This window comes from Rattus rattus, chromosome 8 (assembly GCF_011064425.1).
Source record: "Rattus rattus isolate New Zealand chromosome 8, Rrattus_CSIRO_v1, whole genome shotgun sequence".
Lineage (NCBI taxonomy): Eukaryota > Metazoa > Chordata > Mammalia > Rodentia > Muridae > Rattus > Rattus rattus.
In genome coordinates this window covers 77,609,470-77,626,945 of record NC_046161.1, presented here as the reverse complement: position 1 = coordinate 77,626,945, position 17,476 = coordinate 77,609,470, and the positions used below count along the sequence as shown (strand labels likewise).

Here is a 17,476-nt window from a genome sequence, read left to right as displayed (position 1 = left end):
TAGTATCCACACTCCACCTTATTCCCTGAGACAGTCTCTTACAGAGCCCTGACACTTGATGGACTAGCCAACGGGTTTCCACCTGTGTCTTTCCCCCATGCCGAGGGGACAGGAGCTTGTAACCATATCTGACTTTTTATGTGGGTGTCAGCAGGAATTGAACTCAGATCCTCAAGCTTACAGAGCAAGCGCTCTTACCCACTAAGCCACATCTCCGTTCCATTGTGCAGTAACTATTCCATTGTGCAAATGCAACACAACTTACGTAAGCAGCCTCATGTCCACGGTTCTTTGTGTGGCTTGCAGCTTTTACTGTTAAAAGCGGTGCTGCCGTGACTATTTTAGTTTCTGCTTCCTGTTGAAGGTGTGTAAGGGTTTCTGTCATCTGTAGGTGTATATCTCAAAGTGCATCTTTGGATTTTAGAACTAAGGATTCTGGGTTTTGGACACTGACGCTTACTCTAGTAGCCTCATTTCTGGAGTCTCGGGCTTTTGGCTTCAGACTGACAATCATATCATCAGCTTTCTTGGTTTGGAGGCCTTTGGTGTGACACTGAGTCAAGCTGCTAGCATCCAAGGGCTCCAGCTAACTGGCAGCCTTGCCAGGGGACTTCCTAGCCTCCCTGACCATGTGAGTCAGTTCCACTAATAAACGCCATTTGTGTACGTTAAGTAGCCTATGATTTAACAACAGCATAATCTTGTGGGACCACCATGAGATGCAGCCACTATACAGTGCATGGCTGTACATCTCCCATGTTGATCTGTAAGGGTACATGGGTCACTGAAGGATGATACCCTGGACTCACATAGTGTGTAAATGCGAAGAGTGTTGCGTTCTGCAGAAGTCCAGAATGCTGGGATCTCTCATTCCAAGATGGAGAAGCGAGGTCGCAGGCCTGATTTAAAGCACATTAGGGGAATTCTGGGGTAAGTGACATTTATCTTGCTCCATCTCTAGGGAACATTCCAGAACCATCAGCGGGGCATAGGGGCTGGAAACTGTCGCTGGGGAGGTTCGGAAACTGTTGTTGACCCATTGTCCTTGCTTAAGACCAGGTGGTGGGGCAGCTTCCGATGGCAGGGCAGTTTCTGACTAGCTGCCTGAAGCCTCTGTGTGTGTGTGTGTGTGTGTGTGTGTGTGTGTGTGTGTGTGTGTGTGTATGTGTGTTATAGTAATTGGCTTGCCTGGGCTTGTCTGAACTTGCTCAGTTCTTAGGCCTAGTTTCCTGAACTGCCAGTTTGAAGCCTGTCATGGAGTTAGCCTAGCCTTCTCAGATCTAGTTCTCTGGAGTATCCTAATACATGAACTAATACATGGGAAGAGTGCTCGCTGTGTAAGCATGAGGTCCTGAGTTCAAAGCCCCAGAATTCACATAAAAACCAGATACAGTGCCAGAAATCCGTAACCTCAGTACCAAGAGCAGTGTGAGAGAGGCAGGCCTCAAAGGGCTTTTGGGCCAGGCAGGTGAGCCTAACATCAAGTACCAGGTTCAGTGAGACATGCTGTCTCTAAAAACATACTGTGAGAAGCCCTAAGGGAAGATACTTGGAGTTGATCTCTGACCTCCATGAACACATAAGCAAGCACATATGTGCACACACAGACACACACACACACACACACACACACACTCTTAAAAATACATATCTGATGAATGATAAATCACAAAATAGTCCATTTCCTGAGAATTAATGTACTAATAAAAGATCGCCCAGGACTGAATCTTCTTAACGCCCAGGATGTTGACAAAAGGCTGCACAGTGTGAGTTGTTAGGACAGCGGTTCCCAGCCTCGCTGATGCGGTGACACCCCTAACACAGTTCCTCTTGTGGCTACCCCCACCATAAAGTTATTTTCATTGCTACTTCCTGTCATTTTACTTCAGGTATGAATTGTGATGTAAATATTTGATATGGGACCCCTGGGAAAGGGTTGTTCAACCACTGGACTGGAGACTGTGCTCTTCTTTCGTGACTATGGTAGGATAGAGAGGTGGGACCCAGCTGCCTCTGTGGTGCTGTCAAAGGGGGGTATCTTGTGCCCCAGTGTCTCCGGGAACTGCACTCACTCCTTGCTTAGTTAACATTGGCCTGTTTTTCTGAATGAGATTTTTTTTCTCTGTTTTAATTTTGAAAATTATTAGAACATAAATTCCCCCTTAGATTAATGAGATGGAATTTCCCTGGCAAAAGAAGAAGAAACAAATGCTTTTTTTTTTTTTTTTTTTGCAATAGGAGAAAATGATATCGAACTTCCTCAGGAAAGGAGAACTACGTTCAGTTAAGACAATCGGGTTTTGTTTCTGTTTTCCTCTCTGCATGAAGGAAAGGAATCTCTGCGTTTGGAATGGTTAATGTTATTTTCCTCTGCATAAGAGAAGGCAGTAATGGATGCCATGCACTTAATTCTCTGAATTTCTACACGAGTCTCCATGGGCTATAGAAAAAAAAAATCCCCATCTTTTCAAAAAACATGAGTTTAGTAGCAATTAGGCCTCTCAGTGACCTTTTTGCTTGGCAGAAGAAATGTTAATAATATAAAACGAAGCTGTATTTTATTCAATTTTTAGGTTTTGAACAGTTTTTAATTGGTTTGTACTTTTCTGGATTTGGAAATTCTGTCTTTTAACTTTTAAGAAGATTCAGTCCTGTGAAACCCTGGTGTATTTTTCGAGGATCCTTAAAAATGAATATATGGTACACACTTTATTTTAAGTCAGATCTCTGTGTTAATCACTTTTCTGGTGCTGTGCTAAAACACTATATCTAAAACAACTTATGGAAGTTTATTTATTTTTATGTTTCCAGGGAGTTAGAGTAAGAAGCCTACGGTAAGAGGGGAGCAGCATAGCAGCAGGAACAGGAAGCAGAGAGGTAACATTTCATCCACACACAGGAAGGAGAAAGGGAGGAAGACAAAAGAAGACGGCAAGGGAGGGGAGGGGAGAACAAGTGTAACAAGGTTATAACCTCAAGCCCTCCACCAGGTGGCGCATTTCCTCCAGAGGCCCGCCTCCTAAGTTCCCTAGCCTTCCCTGGCGTGCCCATTGACTGTGAACCAGTGTTCAGACGCACCAGGCTATGCAGGGCACGTCACATTCAAACCACAGCACTCACTTCCATCCATGTTTCCGAACTTTTCATACCTTCGTTTTTTTTCGTTGTGCATGAACAATATTCTATTGTGTCTATGGCCCATGTTTTCATTACCCAGTCATTAGCTGATGAGCATCCAGACTGATTCTGTCTTTGCGGCAGGAAGTACAGATGTGCAAACACCTCCACAGTAGGATAGAGTCCCTTGGGTAATGTCTAAGAGTGGTGTCGCTGGTGTCTTATTTAGTTTCTATTGCTGTGAAGACACACCATGACATTAATTGGGGCCGGCATGCAGTTCAGAGGTTTAGTCCATGGCGGGGCCGTTATGGTGGGAAACATGGTGGCATGAGGCAGACATGGTACTGAGAAGGAACTGAGAGTTCCACATCCCAATCAGCAGGGAGCAGGAGACTGACACACATTTCCTCCAACAAGGCCAAGCCTACTCTAATAGGGTCATTCCTCCTGATAGTATCACTTCCTATAAGCCTATGGGGCCATTTTCTTTCAAACCACCACAGCCGGTATGATGGCTAAAGAAACTCCATTTTGTACCAGGCACCCACTTTAGTAGCTGTTGGCCTGTGACCTAAATTCTTGAACCCACTAACCCCTCCTTCATCTCCAGAACTGTGTAACTGTTGTGAAATGATTAATGCTCTGGCCTCTGTAAACGCACTTTTTACTGTGTACAGGGGGGAGTGGGGCAGTTCCAAAGCTGTAAATTCCACAGAAGTGGAGTAAATGGGTTTTTTGACTTTGAAAGCCTTTCTCCACACACTTTGGTGTGGGTATGTCTCTGATTTGGCTTAGAGACTGTAACCCTGCTGTAGTTTTAATATAAATTTGGGTGATTATAATCTGGATCGAGTTTGGTGATCTTCTCCTAGTGGTCTCAAACTCCGTAACAGCCGGGTCATATGGTAGAACTGCTTTTAGTTTCAGAGGAGACTGTACACTGCTTTCCACAGTGTCTGCAACAATTCCCACTCCCAATCACAGTGAATAAGTTTTCCTCCTGACCCACATCCTCTTCAGCCTTTGTGACCATCTATCCCCTCCCCCCTTGCCACATGTATTTATATATTTGCCTTTACATCTCTAGAAAAAGAGCCCCAGTATTTTCCCTCCTGTGTATTTTCATCTTGCTTCTTCATGGTCCAGCTGAGGTTGTCAGTACAACGAAGCCAAACCGACAGGCTGGGTGCAGATTCTTCTGCCAAATTTTCTAGGTCTTTGGGTAGCGCGTCAAATTTAGTGCTGATCTTCCCACCGTTGTTCAGCCCGCCTGTGAGGTTCACAACAATCTTCCCAGCTGGGTGATCGTCAATGATTTCAAATTCTCCAGTGTGATCATGCTTCATCATCGCAGGAATGGAGCGACGGATTTGGAGCGTGGCCTGATGAGGGACTGGCATTTGCTTTACTTCCCGGCAATGCGGAGGCTCTTGAGAGCTGGCCAGGGCGTTCATGCGCACCACGGTGATGGCAGAGAGAGATGACAGAAAGAGCACTGTTTGTTTTCTTGATGACTGCTGAGATATGGAGTCTCGATGTAGTTTTAATTCGCATTTTTTCTGGTGGCTAAGGATAGTGAACACTTTACAATTTTTATCGGCTGTTTATGTCTCCTCTTTTGAGATTTGTCAGTTGGGTTCACTAGGCCGTTAATTGGCTGGTAGTGGTGTATAATTTTTATAGTTATCTATATATTTTAGATGTAACCCCTTTGTCTAATGTGTATCTGCCAAGAATTTCCCCCATTGGGTAAGCTGTTCATTTTGCTGATAATATCTTTTTCTGCATAGAAGCTTTAAATTCCATGCGATCCCATTTGTCAATCCTTGGAGCTAATCCTTGTGTTACTGGGATTTCTGGTCAGATGCTGGTAAGGTATGCTTTTGTTTTCATCTGTTTCTGGAGTTTACTTAATCTCTTTATTGATTTCTTCAGTAATTCCCTGGTCACTTAAGCATATATTGTTCAGTCTCTGCTCTTTGCATAATTTTTTTTTACTTTCTCTTGCTATCGCTTTATAATATTATTCTATTATTCAGTAAAATGTAAGAAATAGGTTAAATTATTTTGAACTACTAAGGTTTTCTCTGTGATTTAGAATGTGTGTGTTTTAGAGAAGGGGTCATAAACTTGGCGAGAAGAATGTATATTCTATATCTGTTGGATAGGATGGTCTAAAAGTATCTGGTGGGTGGGGTAAACTTAGGCATCTCTTTTTGGTTTATTTGAACTGTAGTGTAGTTAAAACCCGACGTTTCTTCCTTGATTTTTTTTGATTGTTTAAACAGCCTATTTAAAACTGTGAGTGGGGTATTGCAATTACCCATGGTCATTGAACCAGGATCCATCTGATCCTTTTATACTCATTCATATTTGTTTTATAAATCGGGAGCCCTAACATCAGATGCATATATATTTATAGTCTTTATATCCTTTAGTTAATCTTTTTCTTTATTAATAAATGTAGCTTTCTTCATCTTTTTGAACTAATTATGGGTTGAATACCACTTTATGAGACAGGAAAGGAGCTAACCCAGCTTATTTTGGCTTCTGTTTGCTTCATAGATTGACTTTCATCCATTGATAAATCCCAGTCTAGAGGTGCCGTTGTCAACATCATGCTTTTCTTATGGACCCAATAGTTGTATCTAATTCTTGAATTGAGTCAACCTGTATACATCTATGTATGTTGATTATTTGATGCCATGTATATCGAAGATTATTGACTTTCTTACTGTCTACTGCCATGACAAAACACCACGGCCAATACAACTTATAAAAGAAAGCATTTAATTTGGGGCCCAGACCTCTAGAGGCTTAGAGTCTGTGATCATCGTGGTAGGGAGCATGGCAGCAGGCAGAATGGAGTGCTACTGGAGCAGTAGTTGAAAGCTTACATCTGATCCACAAGCATGAGAGAGAAGAGGGAGGGAGAGGGGAGGAGGGGAAAAGGGAGGGGAAGAGGAAGAAGAAGGGGAGGGAGAGGGGGAGAAGGAGGGGAAGAGGAAGAAGAAGGGAGGGAGAGGAGGAGGAAGGGAGAGGGGAGGAGGCAGAGGGAGAGAGAGGAAGAGGGAGAGGGAGGCAGAGAACAAGGAATGGCATAGGCTTTTAAAACCTCAAAGTCTGGGCTGGAGAGATGGCTCAGTGGTTAAGAGCACCCGACTGCTCTTCCAGAGGTCATGAGTTCAATTCCCAGCAACCACTCGGTGGCTCACAACCATCTGTAAAGAGATCAGATGCCCTCTGGTGTGTCTGAAGACAGCAAGTGTACTTATATATAATAAATAAATAAACCTTTTAAAAAAAAAAAAAAACTCAAAGTCCATCCCCAGTAACACACCTTCTCCAACAAGGTCACACTCCACCAAGAAGGCCATACTGCCTAATCCTTCTCAAACATTTCTACCAGTCAGTGAACATGCATTCAAACGTATCAGCCCATGGAAGGATACATTTTCATCCAAACCACCACAATTATTTTAGAGATATTTTATTAATGTCCGTGACGTTTATTGATTACTTTTCTGGTTGGTTGGATCGTTCCTTGTTCTTCCCTCGTTCAGTTTGGGGCTTTCCTTATTAACTGTTGAAGATGACGCGTTTCTTCCTATCAGGACTCGTGATCGCAACTGTCTTCCTGCACTCTCTGTAGAGTTACTTTCACTCTCTCCTGCAACGTTGGTTTGGTCGCCATGAACTGAGTCTCTGCTCATGTTGACAACTATTGGAAGAATGATTTTTGGACTCAGGAATCTTGGTTTGCAATTGTTTTCTTTCAGTGCTTGAACTATGTCATTCTATGCTTTTTTGGATGTTAGGGTTGGCGGGGTAAACTCTTGTTCCATTCTGATGTGCTCGCCTGTGTGGATGAGTTGGCACTTTTTTCTCAAACAACTTTTAATAATCTTTCCTTGGTTTGTATCTTTGGCATCTTGAATGTATTATTTGGCCTTTTTTTTTCATCTCAGCTCAGTCCTCGTGGCTTCTTCATTGTATCCCAGAGTTCCAGCAGGTTCTAATCCTACTTTTTCCTTATTGCTGTTTACATTTTCTTTGTGTTCAGTCCCTGGTCATCTTTCAACTGCTTGGCCAAGTTAAGCGATGGTGTTTTCCACTGTGGCTTTATTTTGTTTAATTGGTTGGGTTTTGGTTCATTAGACTTTTTATTTCCTATATTTTCATTGGTTTTCTTTACCAAGATTATTCTTTGCTTATTTCCGTTCCACATTGTTGCCATGCTCATCCATTTTGCTCATTCTCTCCCCTGTGTTGTTGATTTTCCTCTCTGGGGTTTGTAGCAGATTCATCTGCATATTTATATCCTCTTTAAGGTTAACAATCATTTTTATTAGTAAGTGCTTGAAATGGTCATCATGCATCTTACCTACCTCGGTATCTTTTAATTCAGTAACTGAGACATCACATTTTTCTTTATTGAATTATGTTGTTCTTTTGTTTCCCTTCGTGCCTCTGGTGTTTCTGGAATCCACTCTGCTTATGCGCTGGTTTGGTTTTCTTATCTGGTTATACTTGGGATTCTTATCTAGAAACCTATTCAGAGCATGATGATTCCTTACCACTTGGTGAGTCCAAACCAAACTGTTAAAACAACAGCAACATCCAACCATTTAAGACATGAATTTACAGCCAATTAAAAGCCACCAACCCGTCACCAATGAGGATAAATAGAAAATGACGATGGGAATGTGAGATGCGCTATGAAATTAAAAATTGTTTAGAATAAATGTGGAACTAGCAAAGGAATTTGATGAAGGAAGGAGGCACAAATGGGAAAACAAAAGAGACGTAAGGTTAAATAACTGAAAATGAAAGGAAAAGGAGTGGGGAAGAATTTTGTAGAAGATGAGAGAAAGGGCAAAAAAAAAAAAACCAACAAAAAAGAAAATGGACAAACAAGGTTTCTCAATAATGAGGAAGCTCAAAACGTAATTAGATAAACATAAGAAGGACAATGACATGAAAAGATAAATTAGAAAATTGGAGAAAGCCATAGGAAATCATGCTATTGTATAAGCTTACTCAAACAATGACATATCACTGGGCAGTGGTGGCACATGCCTTTGGTCCCAGCACTGGGAGGCAGAGGCAGGTGGATCTCTGTGAGTTTGAGGCCAACCTGGTCTACAGACAAGGACAGCTAGAGCTACACAGAGAAACCCTGTCTCAAGAAACCGTGTGTGTGTCTGTGTGTCTGTCTCTCTCTGTGTGTGTCTGTCTGTCTGTGTTTATCATTTTGGCTCATCTTCAGGCCTCTGACTGTTTTATTGTTTAAAGTCTAAGTAGCTAAAGCATAAACCCATACCTAGAATTTTCTAAAGATGTGATGACTGGGTCAAGAGTGCTAATTTGTTAAATACTTGGAAAAGTATTTAGAGGTCCCTGAAGTGATATGAATTTTAGATATTGCTATCTTATGCTCATGTTTACAATTTTGAAATATTTTATTATATAATAGCCTCACAAGACAAAAATTACCATTGTCTCCATTTCACAAATAAAAGAAGTTTAGAGAACCTAACAAATTCCCTAAAGTCATATGCTTAGTAAGTGACAGATCTAGGATCTGAACCTAAATAGGATGAAGACAGAAATCAGGACCTTAGCCATACACACATGCCCACACATAAACTTACATATACACATATACATTCTTACGTTCTATGTATGCATATGTATTTTTGATAGTTGGCTTTTGTCAACTTGTCACAAACCAAATGCATTTGTGAAGAGAGGATCTTTATTGAGAAAATGCACCCATAAGATTGCCTGAAGACAAGTCTATGGAATATCGTCTTGATTAACAATTGATGCGGGAAGGCTCACCCATTGTGTGTGGTGCCTTCCCTAGACAGGTGGTCCTGGGTTGTATATGAAAACAGGCACGTCAAGCCATGAAGAACAAGCCAGTACATGGTATTCACCTATGACTCTGCTTCAGTTCTAGTCTCCAGCTTTCTGCCTTAAGTTCCTGACATAACTTTCCTGGATACTGAACTACAAGCCATAGATGAAATAAACCCATTCCTCCCCATGCTTTTGGTCATGGTGGTTTTTTGTTTGTTTGTTTGTTTGTTTTTATCACAGCAGTAGAAACGCTGACTGAGATAGTTTAATATACACCTAAATGAACAAATAAAACTTGTTAACTAATTATAACATAACAGATAATGGTAATATTAGAAATGCATATTAAAATGTTATAAACAACAGACAAAACTGTTATTAGTATGCATAAATAAAATGGTTTTGCCCTGATTCTGAGAGTATTTATAACAAAACAAACCCCACACAATTGTCTTGCTCTGAAACTGTGATAACTTATAAAGATGTACCATAATAAACTAATAAAATAAAAAGTAGTATTATACAACTAGGAAATAATCCTGCAGAAATAAACTGCAGGAAGTAAGCAGACCTTATAGAAACAAGAGCATTGCTGGCCAGTGTCCTTTAATCTCTGCCCCCTTTCTGAAATCCTGTTATGTTCTCCTTCCCCTGCCTCCCGTTTTCACATCTTTATGTAGGTCACTGGCTGACTCTGGCACCGACTCAAACCTCCAGCACTCTGACCTTAACCACCCCTAATTTTTAGCTTAAAATCCATAGACAGGCAGAATCATAATCGTTCAGTTTATGTCAAGTGTCCACAAATATTTTGAACTAATAAAAGAAGGGTTTGGAACGTGCACACATGAACACACAGGTCCATCCCTTCTATATACCTTGTGTATGAAGGGCAATTTAATGTCAGAAAAGAGAAAAAGGGGGTTATTTTTGGAGTAACGATGAAACAAATTTGAGAATATATTTTCTTCAATAAAGTCAAATGTAGTAATGATGGTTTATTTGTATGCATGCTTGCCTTCAAGAATGTGGAGCGCAAAATAACAACAGTTTAAAGCAGTCCCAAGATGTTGTTTGAATTTTTTAATTAGTAACACTGCTTTTTAATTGATTAATATGCTCATACACTGTTTCATAATTTAAAAACTTGTGATAATATATGAGCTCATTTTGCATAATGATTATGAAACATCTGAGGCAGGACGACTTTATAAAGCAAAGAAACCTATTCAGCTTACAGTTCAAGGGATGGTCCATTAGCACTGCTCTGGGGAGGAACCCAGCAAGAAACTCATTATAGACAGCATTCCAAGGCTTGGAGCATGTGGGAAGGGAAGAGACTGACACTTAAAAAGGGGGGCCATTAAAAGATGGAACAGCTGAAGATTAAATAGAAAGGAAGAAAGAGAAAAAGAAAGGAGAGGAGAGGCTAGGCAGAGCTGGGAAAGCAAAGTAAAGAGCCATAAACCATGTAAAACGTTAAGAGTGGTTTTCTAATCACTCCTATGCAAACCCAGGAGCTGCTATGAGAATTGTTTCACTATTTATAAAAGTAGGTGTTTTAGTCAGGGTTTCAACTGCTGTGAACAGACACCACAACCAAGGAAACTCTTACAAAGGACAGCATTTAGTTGGGGCAGGCTCACTGGTTCTGAGGTTCAGTCCATTATCACCCTGATGGGAACCATGGCAGCAAGCAGGCAGGTATGGTGCTAGAGGAGCCGAGAGCTCTACACCTTGTTCCAAAAGCAAACAGGAAAAGACTAGCTTCCAGGCAGCTAGAAGGGTCTCAAAGCCTACCCCCAAAGTGACACACTTCTTCCAACAAGGTCACAGCTAACAGTGCCAATCTCTGACTGGGCCGAGCATATTCAAACCACCACAGTAGGGTCCCACTGACACATAAGCCCACACAAGAAGGATTCCACCACCTTTCTCAATGTAAGACTGAGGAACCAACTTTTAAATATCAACTGCTGAGGGCACAAACAACATTCAGACTATAGCACATGGTCCATTGTCAACGTCCGGATGAGGGGCTGGGAAGATGGATTAGGGAAGAGGCACTGGCCGTGTGAGCTTAAGGAACTGAGCTGAGGTCCACAGAAACAAATAAGAGCGAGACACATAGTGTGAGCAAATGCAATCTCAGTGCTCCCATAGGCAGATGGAAGGCAGAGACCGGGGGCTTCCTGGAAACTTGTGGGCCAGCCAGCCTCACATATGTGAGAAAAAGAGAAATAAAGAAAAAAGAAAAGAGAAAGAAATCCTGTCTTAACCAACCAGGAAGGGAAATTCCAATATCTGAGGTCGTCATCCTCCATACACGCACCATTGATGCACACATGCTCACATCACACACAAGAGAACACACAAATACATACATTGAACACACAGAAGATATCCAGATCTTAGGGTTGCTCTCTATCTCGGCCAGGTGCACAGGAGAGGCATTTCTTCCCGCCTTTCCCCAATTATGCCGCACATCTATATGCTGACACTATGCAAAATGGACTTCGGATATAGTCAGGTAAATAAAACTTACGATTAAAACTCAATATCATTCACTGCGTATTCTTCTCCCAAGTACAGCTGGGGCAAAGTATGAATCACACATGTAATTTATATTCAGTTTGTGTTGGGAAGTGATACGTTAAACCATTTTGAGTCCTATTTTCTGTTCCTTGCAGTTAAGAACTAATTATACATCTGAACTAAAACACTTAAAATAAATATTCTAGTTTAACTCTCCCAGGTTCCACTGGTCAGAATCTTTTGTTTCACCATTTTTTTTGAGATGGGATTTTGATATATATGATGAGATTATAGGTATGTGCTGTCATACCCAGCAATTAGCTCTCGTTGATGTTTCTGTTTCTTTTGGAGGTCGGCAGGATACCTTCTCTTTCCTTAGCAAAGACTTGACCATGATGGTGAAGGTTCTTTGTAGGCACCAGCTGGACCTCTCTGTGTTTGTGTGGGTGTTGTCTTCACACTGGGTCCTTGTCAGCCTGTGGCAAACCTGGGTTATTTGGGAATTTCCACAGGATCCCTTTGGCCAACATTTCAACTGGATCTAACCCAATCTCAGTACTGGAAGCTTTGTCGGGTGACAAAAGATGGCCAACTGAAACTTCACTTCCCTATTTGGAGACTTTGTTTGGATCATCTTCATGTATTTATGGAAGTTTCTACTGCACTAGGTTCCGTAACACCCCTCAAATTCTGCTCAATTCTCATTGTCTCTCCATGAATTCCCTTCCTTGGCCAAATATCTCCCCATCCAATACTTTGGTTCCCATTCCCTCCATCCCAGTCCACCCATAAAATCTATTCTATTTCCTCCCCACTGGGATATCCATGTGCTCCCCCAGTCCCTTCCTCTAAACATAAGCTCTCTGGGTCTCTGAATTATAGCTTAGTCATCATTTATCTAAGAGCTAATGTCCACATACAAGTGAAAACATACCACATTTATCTTTCTGGGTCTGGGCTACCTCATTCAGGATGACTTTTTCTAGTTCCATTCATTTGCCTGCAAATTTCATGATGTTGTTTTTAGTAGCTGAGTCATACTCCATTGTATTATTGTACCACATTTTCTCTATCCATCATTCAGTTGAGGGACATCTAGGTTGTTTCCAGTTTCTGGCTGTTATGAATGGAGAAGCACTGAACGCGGTTGAGCACGTGTCCTTGTGATAGCACAACCTGTCCCTTGGTCATCTTCCCAAGACTGATCTTGAGATAGGTCGGTTCCTATCTTTCTGAGAGAACCTTGGTTGGAAGACCTTGCCTTTAAGTTCTCAGTCCACAATGTCCATATAAGCTCTCTGAGCTCCATGTGCCTGGTATTATCTTGAGAGTGTGTCTACGCACAGAGGATGACCCTGCACAGAGCTTCCTGCAGGCGCTGCATAGCTCAGCACATAAATCCGGCTCAGCCCTTCCTGCTGTATGACCATTGATATTGGGAAAGTAAGTTGTTAGGATGCAAGGCTGTTTTCTCGTTTTTTTGTCCTTTCTGTGTGCCCCTCCATATTCCCACCATGTTAAGACCCAACACAAGACCTGCACCAAAGCTAAGAAGATACCAGCACCATGACTCCAGATAGCCAATTCTCCAGATTCATGAGCCAGGATAAACCTTTATTCTTAATAAATCAACCAGACTAAACACAGTGGTATTCATATGTGTGTGTGTGTGTGTGTGTGTGTGTGTGTATACGTATATGCATATGTATGTGTATGTATATGACATTTCATTATGTTTATCATTGTCAATTTAATCTTTTGTCTTCTGTGTTTATCTGTAGCATGTGTTCACATGTAGGGACACATGTATGTGGGGTTACCATTTACACTTGTTTGAAGACCTAGGGCTTACATCAGCAGTCTTCTGTATGAAACTCATTCCTTTGAGGCAGTATCTCTCAATCAAACCCAGAACATGCCTACTATAAGAGCAAGTCTTTTTTTTTTTTCTAAACTTTTTTAAATTTCATGTATGTGAGTCACTGTTGCTATCTTCAGACACACCAGAAGAGGGCATCAGATTTCATTACAGATGGTTGTGAGTCACCCTGTGGTTGCTAGGAATTGAACTCAGGACCTCTGGAAGAGCAGTCAGTGCTCTTAACCACTGAGCCATCTCACCAGCCCAAGAGCTAGTCTTGTTAGCCAAGCTTGAACTGAGAACCTTTTTCTTCCTTCCAAGGCTGGGATTATAGGTAGGTTGCTATGCCAGCTGGGCCTTTACATTGAGTTCTGAAAAATGAAACTCCATTTCTTTTGTTAAATAACCATCGTTTTAACCCCAGAGCCACCTCCCTAGCTGAAGACTTTTCTTTGTTGAGATGGTCTCTTGCTCTTTTGCCCAAGCTGGCTTTGAAATCATGGGTTCAAGTGATTCTTCCCCTGCCTCAGCCTTCCAACTAGCTGGGACTAATAGTAGGTACTGCGGCTCAGCTAGATAGACAGAGTGCTTTTGTTCTTACATGGTATCGTATCCGTTGACTCCAGTACATCCTTTAAGGCATTTGTACTTCCTCTAGTCAAGGACTCAGCCTGATATCAGGCACTGCATTTGCTTATTATCCCCTTATTCCCTATTGTGAAAAGAACATTTCCATGACTTTTTTTCTGTCCACAACACTGACAACTTTAGAACACAGAGTGCTTCCTTGTCTTCTAACAGAAGGTTTCTCATTTGAGGTTGGCCTGAAGTTTCTGCATGGTGAGACTTTTATCAGCCATAATCAGTTGGTACTGCCAACCAGACCAACTCCACCTTGGCTTCAGGCTCCCTCTTAGAGAACTTGACCTTAGGTTAAACTTGAGCTAACCACCAAGCCTGCACCTAGCACTAGTCTCCAGGTCACTCCCTAACAACCACCAACCAGGAGGAAAGCAGGAGTTAAAGCTGTACCTAGAGGTATTTACTTATAAAAGTTTATGGTTTGGCTCCCAGCACTAGCCAATTATTTGAAAGGACAACGGGTTCTATTACAGCCCTCCAATCAGATGTGTGCCAAGCTGAAACGCCCGTGATTGTTTGCTTGCCTGTGTAAATGCTTTCTTGAAACGGGGCTTGGGCCTTCAGCCTCCTTTCTGCTGCATCATTGATGACAGTGTGGTCTGGGCTCAAGCTTGAATAAAGACCCTTGTGCGACTGCATCAGAATTGGCTCCTCCTTGGTGGTCTTTTGGGACTTGCAGAACAGGCACAACACTACATCACGTTCCAGGTGCCACATACTGTCCATCTGTTTCTCATAGGTAATCATAGTCACACAGTTTGGTAGCACAACAAGGGGTCAAAAGGGAAATAAACTTCATGCCTTAACTTATTACCCATTAAGAACATGATGTGTGTTCTCTTTCACCCCCATCTTTGTATACTTCTGGTAACTTTGCCAGAAGATACTGGGCTCAGCACAGACCCAGATCATTTATAGACTCGACCATTTAAGTCCCTCATTGGACTGACTAATTAAGGCATGTGGATTCTAAATAGTTATTTGAATAACTGTGAAGAGATCTCAAATTCCTCAAGATTAAAAGGGAAACAAGTTGGGTGTGGTGGTGCACACCTTTAATCCCAGCACTCTGGAGGCAGAGGCAGGTGGATCTCTGTGAGTTCCAGTCCAGCCTGGTCTACAAAGAGAGTTCCAGGACAGTCAAGCCTGTCCCACATAAAAACACTGACTTGAAAAAACTGAGGAAGAGAGAGAGAGAGAGAGAGAGAGAGAGAGAGAGAGAGAGAGAGAGAGGCACAAGAGGAGGAGTGCTACTGATGGCAAACCTTGTTCCATAAAATATCACTGGTAAGTCCCCAGAGTCAACTCAGATGTCGGTCTATCAGAGAAAATCATATCATTGCCCAGAGCGAACATAGAAATCACTAATTTTGTAGTCACCCACCGGACAGTACATCCATGTTTCCCCCACTCTCCCTGCTATAAGGTAACACACCTGTGGCTTGTGGGCTATGATAATAACAGTTGCCCAGGCTCCTTACTACATAGAAACTTAGAGGTCACTTTCTCTGAAAACACAGACTCTACTCAGTTCTCCAGATGCCTGCTGGACGACTAAACTTGGGCAGCGGCTCAACCATCTTAGTTCCACACCAGAGCCCAAGGCCGGAGTGATCACCCAAGCTGTGGATGCCCACAATAGGACAAACTCCGCAGTTTCTAGGCCGTCAATATAGGGAGTCTGCAGCCCTCAAGGCCAGGATGTTTATATACAAGAGGGAAAATGTATTTCAAAACTGTACCCAGGACCAGTGGGATATGATCAAACTCTAGTGGGCCCCTGCAAACTCACTGGATTGCTTTCATTGTCCTCTGAGTCGCTGCTGTCTCCTTCAGCCCTAGGGATGCTCTCCTGTGTAGCTGGTAAGGCAGGCTCTGTCTGTCCATCGTCCCCACATCACTGGTGTCAGTGGTATTGATTTTGATCATTCATTCCGAGTTCTGACTGCTTTTTCTGCTACATACTTATCAGTTTTATTTTGGCGCCTATGAGGGAATACGTGTGGAGTCATTTTTAAACCGTGCAAATATCTTTCCCCTCACAGAGTTGAAATACATTGGTAAACTCACCTGTCTTAATCCTTTCATGTGACTTCACAATAACTTCCCATCTCCAATATGCACCCCGATACACAACAGTCAGCACTCAGCATTGTCCTGTATTAAAGCACCCCTTCTTTGTGTCTGTCCGTGTGTGTATGGACAGGGGTGTGTGTGTGTATGGACAGGTGTGTGTGTGTTGTGTGTGTGTGTGTGTGTGTGTATATGTGTTGTGTTGTGTATGTGTGTGTATATGTGTGTGTATGTGTGTGTGTGTGTGTGTGTGTGTATGTATGTGTGTATGTGTGTATGTATGTGTGTATATGTGTATGTGTGCTTGTGTGTGTGTGTGTGTGTTATTGATACAACCTCATGGATTCCTTTATTCAATGATTTATATTTATTACTAAATAACTATTTTGGTGTTCAAATGGTTCCTTATTTGATAAGTGGGGCTCCCTTCAGCCTGGCTGCCCTGTCTTTTGTGATACATTCACAACCACTTCCCCAGTCTTCTCTCCTCTGCTTTCTCTTTTCTGCTTCATCTTTCCTCCTCTTTCTAGAATTCCTTGCCTTCTGAGCAACTTGCTTCCTGGTATATCCAAGTGTTTCAGGCTGACTCTGTTCCATCTCTGCCGACCTGGCCCAAGCTGGGCAAACCAATCCATTCCTTCTAGAATGCCCAGGCTCCTTCTTCCAGGAAAGAACATTAGGGACCAAGATCTCAGCGCAGCTGAACATGCTTGATGCTGCACGAATCCCTTTGCCCCCCACAGTTGATTTCCATCTTTCCTCAGCAGCAGCTGCCTTCTTTCATTTATGTAGTTGCCCTTAGATACTTCTGACTTGTTCCATCCCGCTGCTTTCCTTTGGCTCCTGCAACACAACTTTATCAATCACCTCTTGTTCCTAATTCATTTACAGAACCAATGGGGTTCTCGTTCTTTGAACACTGATACATATTCGTTTCTTTTCTTCTTCTTCTTCTTCTTCTTCTTCTTCTTCTTCTTCTTCTTCTTCTTCTTCTTCTTCTTCTTCTTCTTCTTCTTCTTCTTCTTCTTCTTCTTCTTTCTTCTTCCTTTCTTCTTCTTCTTCTTCTTCTTCTTCTTTCACTTCTTCTTCTTCTTCTTCTTCTTCTTCTTCTTTCTTCTTCTTCTTCTTCTTTTTTTTTTTGGAGCTGACTGAACCCAGGGGCCTTGCTTACCACTGAGCTAAATCCAACCCCTTCTTTCTTTGTTTTTTTAAAAACTTTTCATTAATTTTCTAAATCTCCACGTTATGCATACCAATCCCACTCATCTCCCCGTCTCTTCGTATCTGTATCTGCCTTTGTAACCTTCCCCACAAAAGAAAATAAGAAAAATAGATACAAAAAATTAAAAACAAACGAACAAAACATCCTGTTGCTGAAGC

The 17,476-nt window shown here is 42.0% G+C and overlaps 1 pseudogene; it reads right to left on the bottom strand.

The window, feature by feature from the left end:
- Positions 1 to 4,203: 4,203 nt before the first annotated feature.
- On the bottom strand, positions 4,204 to 14,770 carry LOC116908224 (annotated as a pseudogene).
- Between the last annotated feature and the right edge of the window lie 2,706 nt (positions 14,771 to 17,476).